At 37.8% G+C, this 10,731-nt stretch overlaps 1 pseudogene; it reads left to right on the top strand.

The window, feature by feature from the left end:
* Positions 1-7,361: 7,361 nt before the first annotated feature.
* On the top strand, positions 7,362-8,912 carry LOC102750857 (sorting nexin-2 pseudogene; annotated as a pseudogene).
* The last annotated feature ends 1,819 nt before the right edge of the window (positions 8,913-10,731 follow it).

Below are 10,731 nucleotides of genomic sequence, written 5' to 3'. Positions count from 1 at the left end.
TCATTTATTTAGAGAAAGAGAGAGAGCAGAGGGAGGGGAGGAGGGAGAAGGAGAAAGAGAATCCCAAGCAGACTTTGTGCTGAGTGCCAGCCTGACGCGGGGCTCGATCTCACAACCCTGAGATCATGACCCGAGCTGAAACCAAGAGAGGGACGCTTAACTGACTGAGCCCACAGGTGCTCCTTAGCAAAAGTCCACTGACCGTACAAGAGGTTAGGGTCCTTTCCCCTAGCAAAAGCTACCTGGTTAAGCTTCTTAGACTTAAGAAAAAGTCTAAAACAGGAATTTCAAATGCATATACTTCAGCAACCAAGAAGATAATATGAATATATTAATTCTAATATTTTACAGTAATGGCAATGCAATAAATATTTTACTTTTCTCTTAGTTCTGCTCTAAAATAAACAATGGTACAAGCACATGATAAATAACCGTTGATCCTGATCATAGCAGAGGGCAGACAACAGTCAGGACCCAGCTGAGGTAGAAAGGGGCTGCTCAGCTCTGTAATTGGTGCCACAGAGAATGGGGGCTTAATGTGGCCAGATCTCCTGATTTTTCAAGAGGTGTCATAAATTTGGATTTGTAATATTTTACATACATTTTACATAATGGCAGTATAAAAACAGAATAAAAATTGTAAACATCTCATGACAGTGTTCAGGAGGACAAACAAAACATGTCTTCAGGCCAGACTTGACCCATGTCTGTCAGTTTGCAACCTCTGGTCTATGTGCTGGTTATTCTCAAAAGTTATTTCTCCTGTCCTGAGTTGCAGCCTTGTATAGAAATCTGCTGACTGGATGTTTTTGCTTGCATATCCCATAAATTAACATGTTCATGGGCTCCCCTGCCCTCAGCCAAGCCTACTCCATTCTCCAAACTTCCACCCCCTCCCCCCCCGCAGTGGTCTGTTCAATCAATGACACTACTGTGGCATATCTGGATACTATCATCTTGCTCACTCTTCCAATCGGTTGCTAGATTCTCTGAGGTCGTCCTAAATATTTCGTGATTCTGTGGTTTGTCCAACCTCAATTTCTGCTGATCATCTGTCTCTGGGATTGCTATGATAGCCTCCCAGTGGTCTTCTGGCTGCCCGAGTGGTTTATTGAAAATGCAAATATGACCTTGCCCTCTCTTGCTTAAATGTGTTCCAATGGCTGGCCTTCATCTGCAAGATGAAGTAGACCCTGATCTCCTCAGGCTGACAAAGCCCATCTCTCCCTGTTCCTGCCTGTCTCTCCAGGCCCATGCCTCACCATTCCCTGTCTTGCATCTTGTTGATATCAAAGTCTTGTTTTTCTGCACCCTTCATACTCTTTAATGACTGTGCTTTGCTTATGCTATTCCCTCTTTCTGGAAATCTCTGTTTCTCTTCTATGAGTGACTCATTCTCATCTGTTCCTCAGAACTCTGCTGAGACCTCACGTCCTACAGGCCACTTTCTCCCAGGCTTGTCTCCCACCAGTTAGCATACCATGCTAAAACGAGCTGTTCATCATTTAGGTGGGAACATCTTAAACAGCAGAAAGCACACATTATTATCTTGGATTTCTCAGTTCCCAGCAGTGTTCCTGGCCAAAGGAAGACAAATGATGTTTGTTGAACTGAGATGAACTGAGTGGTTCCAGGGTCTTTGGGGGAGCAACAATAAAGTGGATCCGCATATTCATCAGGGTGCTAGGGAAATACAACTGTTGAGACAGTGTGGGTCACATACTGGTCACACAAACACACTCACACACTTGCACACTCACACTCACAGAGGGCTAATGTAGGACCAGGCAATGGGTTGGTGGGTTGAGAAAATATTATCAGTTTTGGTTAAAACAACAACAACAACAACAACAAACCCTCCCTAGCTGATTTACTGCTTTTCCCCCTAAGACTTCAGGAAAGGTGAATATAGGACCCAAAAGCTACCTGGTTAAGTATTTTCTTGAGTGCTGCTGCAATGTGACTTTCAGTGGCATCCAGAAGGAGCATTTTCAATTTTTAACCCTTTTCCTGGGGCAACCTGGCAAGGACCCCTGAGGGCATTACTGTGGGACTCTCCAGAATGCTGGTATCTGTTAGTTCTCTTGTCCTCACTCACCTTGTGCTTTTTGGACAAAGCCCTGAGGATGCCCAGAAGATGCCCTTGGGAAATGCTCAGGCGTGGGGATGGTAAGTAGGTTTCACCCCACATGCCAGTCCCCACCGAATGGTAGTAACACTAGTGAAACACAGTGAGCCCAAATCCCTGTCCACAAGGAGACATACAAGCAAGCAGTTATGTTATAGAACATAAGTGCCATGACAAGACAGGGAAGGAAGACTCACAGTCCAATCCAAATTCTAGAACAGCTACTCAGCGCGGTTTCTGACAATAAGGAACTTGCCATGACATAAATCAGTGCACTGTTTCCTCTGTCTACAATGTCTTGCCACAGAGACTTCAGCAGTGTGTGTAGTGATGTAGCCAGTTTACATCCAGGTGCAAGCTCTATTACTCCAGGCATGTGGGTGATAAGCAGTTTACTGATAGGAAATACAGTGGTAGTGTTCTAGAAAGCCCTCTAAGGTAAACAAGGGGGGAATTGAGAGTTTGTTAGAAATACAGCCTTTGCCATCAGACAGACCCAGGTACAAGCCTTGAGAAAGTTACTTAGCCTCAAAGTCTCATAAGTGGGGTCATAGTGTTTACTTTATAAATTTGTGTGAGGATTATGTGAGAAAATGTTAGTAGACCACTAAGCCCAGTACTAGCCAGGAGCACTCATCCAGTGTGTTTTATTCCCCCTCTTATATATATATATAATCATAGATATGATTATGCCTGCCGCTCCCTGGAGGTTTGGTGTTAGCTTCACCGAGCAGGTATTGCATGCCAACACTGAGTCCAAACACGGCCAACCGAAATAGACCCCAAAGGGTGCCACTTGGCAGGTGTGGGTGCACACTCATTTCTCTTAGACCCACAGCCTGAATCTGTTTTCTATGGCTGGAATATAATGGTTTCAAACTCAGACTTCAGACATGTCAGTTCCTTAAAAAGAGTTTCTCTAATTAATATTCATTCTTAGATTCACGACCATGGGAAAATCTGCTTAAGCCCAATAAAGTATATTTATTTTCTTAGCAGAATTTTAGTCCTATTTGCATGTACAATAATTTCCTTCAACAAAATAGTTTTGCCTTATTTCTAAAGTAATTTATAATCCATAATTTAATAAAGTAAATATAAGGTGTAAAATAAAATAATTCTACCTACACATAATATGTTTGAAGTGAAAGTATTAAAAATAATCAAAGCTGGCTCAAAAGTACTTAGTTATTGTTAGTTGTCTTTTGTATATATTAACTGGAGAAAACTTTGTCATTTTTGCTTCCATAGAACAGGGGAGGGGAGAGGAGTTCAGTAAAGAAAAAGGCAGTAACATTTATTGAATGTCTACTATTCGTCAGAAAAATTCATATATGCCATCTTGTTTTATCTTTACAACCACCCTAGGAGGTTGTTGGAGTCATCTTGCTTTAAAAATGAGGAAATTCAGTCAATTAATTCACATAACAGGGCTGTTAATTAGCTGGGTACCCAGAAGGCAGACCCATTGTTTATTGCCAAGGTAAAGAAAGGGGAGGAGCTTTTTAGAATGTTATGCTGAATTCATTCAGGGGATATTGAATGCCTCTTGCAAGGGAGGCACCAAACCAGGCACTGGGAGAATTAAATAGATGTGTGGAACTGACCTCAGGGGTCTGGTGAAAGAGGAGTATATGTAGACCTTGGATGCTAGTTGATGCTTCAAGAACTAACTGCTTAGTTCATCTATTGATGTTCATTTCCATTTGTTGATATAATCATTACTGAGAGCAATTATTTTGACCTTGATTGCAGATCTCATTATTGGTGAAATTGAAATAATCTGAAACCTTTGAATTTCATTGTTGTAAATGTCTTCTATAGCACTGTGACCATATCCATGTTATAGGACAGATCAGATGTCCTCCTAAGTGGACTGATAATACTTGAGGTCGGGTCATGTTTCATCTATCCATAGTGCTGGGATGCCTTGTCCATGGCCTGACATCTGACAGGTGTTCAATAAATATTTGTTGAATGATTCAAGGTATTGCTGGAGCAAACCATTTAAAAAAATACATAATTAGTCTTAACAATATGAGTCTAAATTAAATTCCAATTAAAAAACTTGTTAATTGCTTTTCTCTGCTTAGCTATTAGCTGACACATACTTATACACTGTCAACAACCTAATAATCATTGTACAGAGTTTTTAACAATTGAAGACTGTGTTTTTTCCCTGACTACATTTTAATACATTTTGGTGAGCATATTGCATTGATTATCAGAAACTAGTATTTCTTTTTTTCTGACTTTGGTATTTACATTATCATAATTCTTGCCTTTGTTTCTAAAATGCAGCCAAGGGTTATTGCCAGAGTTAAAAAGAAAGCTCTTTTGAACCGTTGAGCATTACTAATACTCAACCTTTTTATATAGATATATTTATTTATATTTATTTAATATATAAATATACTTATTAAATATAAATATATTGATATAATTAATATATTAAATATAAAATATATTTATATTTAATATTTAAATATATATTTAAAATTTTATATATTGTATATATAAAATATATATATATTTAAATTTTTTAGATTTTAAATTCAAGTTAGTTAACATATAGTGTATTTTTAGTTTCAGGGGTAGAATTTAGTGATTCATCACTTGCATACAACATACAGTGCTCATTACATCAAGTGCCTCCTTAATGCCCATCATCCAATTATCCCATCCTTCTCCACCTCCCCTCCAGCAACTCTCGGTGTATTTCCTAGAGTTAAGAGTCTCTTATGGTTTGTCTCCCTCTCTGTTTTAATCTTATTTTATTTTTCTTTCCCTTTCCCTATGTTCATCAGTTTTGATTTTTAAATTCAACATATGAGTAAAATCATGTGGTATTTGTCTTTCTCTGACTGACTTATTTTGCTTAGCATAATATCCTCTAGTTCCATACATGTCATTGCAAATGGCAAGATTTCATTCCTTTTGATGGCTGAGAAATAGTCCATTGTATATATATACCACATCTTTATCCATTCATCTGTTGATGGGCATATGGGCTCTTTCCATATTTTGGCTATTGTGGACATTGCTACTATAAACATTCAGGAGCATGTGCTCCTTCAAATCACTGTTTTTGCATCCTTTAAATAAATACCTAGTTGTGCAATTGCTGGGTCATAGGGTAGCTCTATTTTTAACTTTTTGTGGAACCTCCATACTGTTTTCTAAAGCGACTGCACCAGTTTGCGTTCTGACCAACAGTGTAAGAGGATTACCCTTTCTGTGCATCCTTGCCAACATCTGTTGTTTCCTAAGTTGTTAATTTTAGCCATTCTGACAGGTGTGAGGTGGTATCTTCTTGTGGTTTTGATTTGTATTTCCCTGATGATGAGTGATGTTGGGCATTTTTTCATGTGTCTATGAGCCATTCATAAGTCTTCTTTGGAGAAATGTCCCATTTCTTGACTGGATTTTTTGTTTTTTGGGTGTTGAGTTTGATAAGTTCTTTATAGATTTTGGATACTAGCCCTTTATCTGATATGTCATTTGCAAATACCTTCTATTCCATAGGTTGCTTTTTAGCCTTGTTGATTGTTTCCTTTGCTGTGCAGAAGCTTTTTATCTTGATGAGGTCCCAATAGTCCATTTTTGCTTTTGTTTCCCTGGTCTCTGGAGATGTGTCTAGTAAGAAGTTGCTGCAGCCAAGGTCAAAGAGGTTGCTCCCTGTGTTCTCCTCCAGGATTTTGATGGCTTCCTGTCTCACATTTAGGTATTTCATCCATTTTGAATTTATTTTTGTGTATGGTATAAGAAAGTAGTCCAGTTTCATTCTTCTGCACGTGACTGTCCCGTTTTCCCCAACACCATTTGTTGAAGAGATTGTCTTTTTGCATTGGATATTATTTTCTGCTTTGTCAAAGATTATTTGACTATACAGTTGAAGGTCCATATCTGGGTTCTCTATTCTGTTCCATTGATCTGTGTGTCTGTTTTTGTGTAGTACCATAGTGTCTTGATGATTACAGCTTTGTAATACAGCTTGAAGTCTGGAATTGTGATGCTTCCAGCTTTGGTTTTCTTTTTCAACATTCCTTTGGCTATTTGGGGTCTTTTTTGGTTCTGTACAAATTTTAGGATTATTTGTTCCATTTCCTTGAAAAAAGTTGATGGTATTTTGATATGGATTGCATTGAATGATTGCTTTGGGTAACATTGACATTTTCACAATATTTGTTCTTCCAATCCATGAGCATGGGATGATTTTCCATTTCTTTGTGTCTTCCTCAATTTCTTACATAAGTGTTCTATAGTTTTCAGAGTATAGATCTTTCACCTGGGGTAGGTTTATTCCTAGGTATCTTATGGTTTTTGGTGTAATTGTAAATGGGATTGATTCCTTGATTTCTCTTTCTGTTGCTTCATTATTGGTGTACAGAAATGCAACAGACTTCTGTTTATTTTATATCCTGCAACTTTGCTGAATTCCTGTATCAGTTCTAGAATTTTTTGGTGCAGTCTTTTGGGGTTTTCTACATAAAGTATCATGTCATCTGTGAAGAGTGAAAGTTTGACTTCTTCCTTGCCTATCTTGATGCCTTTTATTTCTTTTTGTTGTCTGATTGCTGAGGCTAGGACTTCCAGTACTATGTTGAACAACAGTGGTGAGAGTGGACATTCCTGTAGTGTTCCTGACATTTGGGGGAAAGCTCTCAGTTTTTCCCCATTGAAGATGATACTAGCTGTGGGTCTTTCATATATGGCCTTTATGATGTTGAGGTATGTTCTATCTATCTCTACTTTGTAGAGGGTTTTTATCAAGAAAGGGAGCTGTATTTTGTCAAAGGCTTTTTCTGCATCTATTGAGTGGATCTTATGGTTCTTATCCTTACCTTTATTAATGTGGTGTATCACATTGTTTGATTTATTTGCAGATGTTGAACCACCCTTGCAGCCCAGGAATAAATCCTAGTTGGTCATGGTTGAATAATCCTTTTAATACTGTTGGATCCTATTGGCTTGTATTTTGGTGAGAATTTTTGCATCCATGTTCATAAAGAATATTGGTCTGTAATTCTCCTTTTTAATGGAGTTTTTGTGTAGTTTTGGGATCAAGGTAATGCTGGCATCATAAAATGAGTTTGGAAGTTTTCCTTCCATTTCTACATTTTGGAACAGTTTCAGAAGAATAGGTATTAATTCTCCTTTAAATGTTTGGTAGGGGGGGTTGCGGAGATCTACTCGTCTTGCTGCCACTGAAGACAGGCTTCTGTCCTCAAGTCCATCATCTCCAGAACCAGCTAGTCTTCCTGCAGAAGATGTGAGTCCAAACTCAAATGGTCCAAAACCTGCAGAGGTGGTGCTAGATGACAACAGAGAAGATCTTTTCGCAGAAGCCACAGAAGAAGTTTCTCTGGATAGTCCAGAAAATGAACCTATCCTGTCTTCAGATCCTTCTCCTGCAGTCACACCTGTGACCCCTACTACACTCATTGTTCCCAGAATTGAATCAAAGAGTATGTCTGCTCCTGTGATCTTCGATAGATCCAGGGAGGAGATTGAAGAAGAAGCAAATGGAGATGTTTTTGATATAGAAATTGGTTTATCAGATCCAGAGAAAGTTGGTGATGGCATGAATGCTTACATGGCTTATAGAGCAACAACAAAGACTTCTCTTTCCATGTTCAGTAAGAGTGAATTTTCAGTGAAAAGAAGATTCAGTGACTTTCTCGGTTTGCATAGCAAGTTAGCAAGCAAGTATTTACATGTTGGTTATATTGTAGCACCAGCTCCAGAAAAGAGTATAGTAGGCATGACCAAGGTCAAAGTGGGTAAAGAAGATTCATCATCCACTGAATTTGTAGAAAAACGGAGAGCAGCTCTTGAAAGGTATCTTCAAAGAACAGTAAAGCATCCAACTTTACTACAGGATCCTGATTTAAGGCAGTTCCTGGAAAGTTCAGAGCTGCCTAGAGCAGTTAACACACAGGCTCTGAGTGGAGCGGGAATATTGAGGATGGTGAACAAGGCTGCCGACGCTGTCAACAAAATGACAATCAAGATGAATGAATCGGATGCATGGTTTGAAGAAAAGCAGCAGCAATTTGATAATCTGGATCAGCAACTTAGGAAACTTCATGCTAGTGTTGAAGCGTTGGTCTGTCATAGAAAAGAGCTTTCAGCCAACACAGCTGCCTTTGCTAAAAGTGCCGCCATGTTAGGTAACTCTGAGGACCATACTGCTTTATCTAGAGCTTTGTCTCAGCTTGTGGAGGTGGAGGAGAAGATAGACCAGTTACATCAAGAACAAGCTTTTGCTGACTTTTATGTTTTCAGAACTACTTAGTGACTACATTCGTCTTATTGCCACAGTGAAAGGTGTGTTTGACCATCGAATGAAGTGCTGGCAGAAATGGGAAGATGCTCAAATTACTTTGCTCAAAAAACGTGAAACTAAGGCAAAAATGGTGGTTGCTAATAAACCAGATAAAATACAGCAAACTAAAAGTGAAATAAGAGAGTGGGAGGCAAAAGTACAACAAGGAGAAAGAGATTTTGAACAGATCTCTAAAACAATTCGAAAAGAAGTGGGAAGATTTGAGAAAGAACGAGTGAAAGATTTTAAAACTGTTATTATCAAGTACTTAGAATCATTAGTACAAACACAGCAACAGCTGATAAAATACTGGGAGGCATTCTTGCCTGAAGCCAAAGCCATTGCCTAGCAAGAAGATTTCTGTTACGAAGATCTTGGATGTTTGTTCCAGTTATGCTGAATTCCACAGTGAAATCATTTAAAACCATCTAAATAAACCACTCTATATTTTATGAATTACATGTGGTTTTTTTATATACATATATATGTATATATATATACTCTGACATTTCATTACAAGCTGCATGTCCTGACCCTCTCTGAATTAAGCGGGCTGTGGCATGACATTCTGCGGTACTTTGCTGAATTGAACACTACTGTGTCTTAAATACTTACGCTAAAAAGTACACTGCAAGACCAGAAAATTTTACAGTATTTTTTCTTTACAATACATTCTGTAGTGTGTTCACCCTCTTTATGAAGTGAATTATCAATGCATTGATTAATGTTCACTTATATACTCCTATACAGAAATTATCATTTTGTGATTACAGTAATAAAACGATATTCCTTGTGAAGTATTAGTAACAAATTATTTGGGTATGTAAACATGTTAGAGATCTTTTAAAAGCATTTTTAATCACAAGAAATTCTTGTTGCTAGATGTACGTAGGTGAGGCTGTTATCCATTAATTTTTTTTAGTTGACAGAAAAAGCTGAACTCTTTCACTATAAATGACTAAATGAAGGTTAAGTTCTCTTCTGAAATCATCATAAACCAAAGAACATTTATCTTTTGATTCTACTCTGGGAAATGCTCTTGTCTCAAGTAAAGAAGAGAATGAATACTTTCCTTTACTTGTTTTACTCTCATCCCTATTACCAGTGTCCAATTTAGGAATTAGGAAAAAAATGTATTTTTGTGCTTCTGTTACAAGTCCTGTGATTTTGCTTATCTTCTATCTTCAAAGTCGACTTGTGTGTATTTAATTTATCCTTTGCCTTTTCTGTTTTTCATTTTAAACTTAAGGTTAGATCATCTATGGTCGTAACTGATAATGAATGGTAACATGCTAAAATTCCCCATGATTTGGTGAATAACCAAGGATAACATAAAACACATTTGAAGTAAAATGAAATTTGTCTTTGGCACCCTTCTTACTGATACCATATCTTGTTCAGATGGCTGTTACCTAATCCTTGATGCTAACGAAAGTTTAAGTTATGACTGGCATCAGAGTTTTCATTTTTTGAAGTGTTCTTCAAGATGCCCCTCTTAAGCTTACCAGCTACACCTCCCAGAGAAGTCAAATATGGTTATGTGTAACTGAGTCCTCTCTAGCACTTACTGGATACAATTAATATATCAGAGTATTCTCAGATATGTTTGCTTCCACTTGTTTTAGCTGAAGTTTTAAGCCTACTGTAGGCATTACTGATTTTTAGACTCCTAGAACTCGGAAGAGTAACTAACACGTAATAGGTTAATAAGAAAGACTTGATGAATAGGAAAAGAAAATCCTGGAAGATGCAAAATAATATATGCCCCCTTAAGAAGAAGAAACTGGAGCAGAAATAGGACTTCTGTTGCTTCTGTTACAGATAACTTAGAAACTTTTGAGAAGTGAGCAATTCATAGTAATATATATCACATGCTATCTTGTCCCATTAATACTGAACAAAATCTACAATGATGTTTTACTATTAACCTCCATCGTTACATTACTTCCAAAGATACAGTTTATACAGTAGGTTAATAACTTAGTTATTCCAGTCAAAATCTTCCATTCCTCTGTGGTATGTTCATTAGAACATTCAGCACCTCCAAATAAAATAAATATTTCCATTCTTGATCAAGCTGAAGAGAGTAACAGATGCTGACCCCATTCCAGTCTTCATTCCTCTTGATAGTCTTCACTAAAAAAGGAATCTGTTGGAAATATCAAGTAAATTATATGAGCCTCTGATAGCTACCAACCTTTTTAGTATCTTCAACACTCAGCCCACCTCCACCTATCAATCTTAACATCTATTCATGTTACTGAAATACTTTCAC

Source organism: Leptonychotes weddellii, chromosome 8 (genome assembly GCF_054177405.1).
Source record: "Leptonychotes weddellii isolate Sample4059 chromosome 8, ASM5417740v2, whole genome shotgun sequence".
Taxonomy (NCBI): Eukaryota; Metazoa; Chordata; class Mammalia; order Carnivora; family Phocidae; genus Leptonychotes; species Leptonychotes weddellii.
This window is presented reverse-complemented; position numbering and strand designations above follow the sequence as displayed.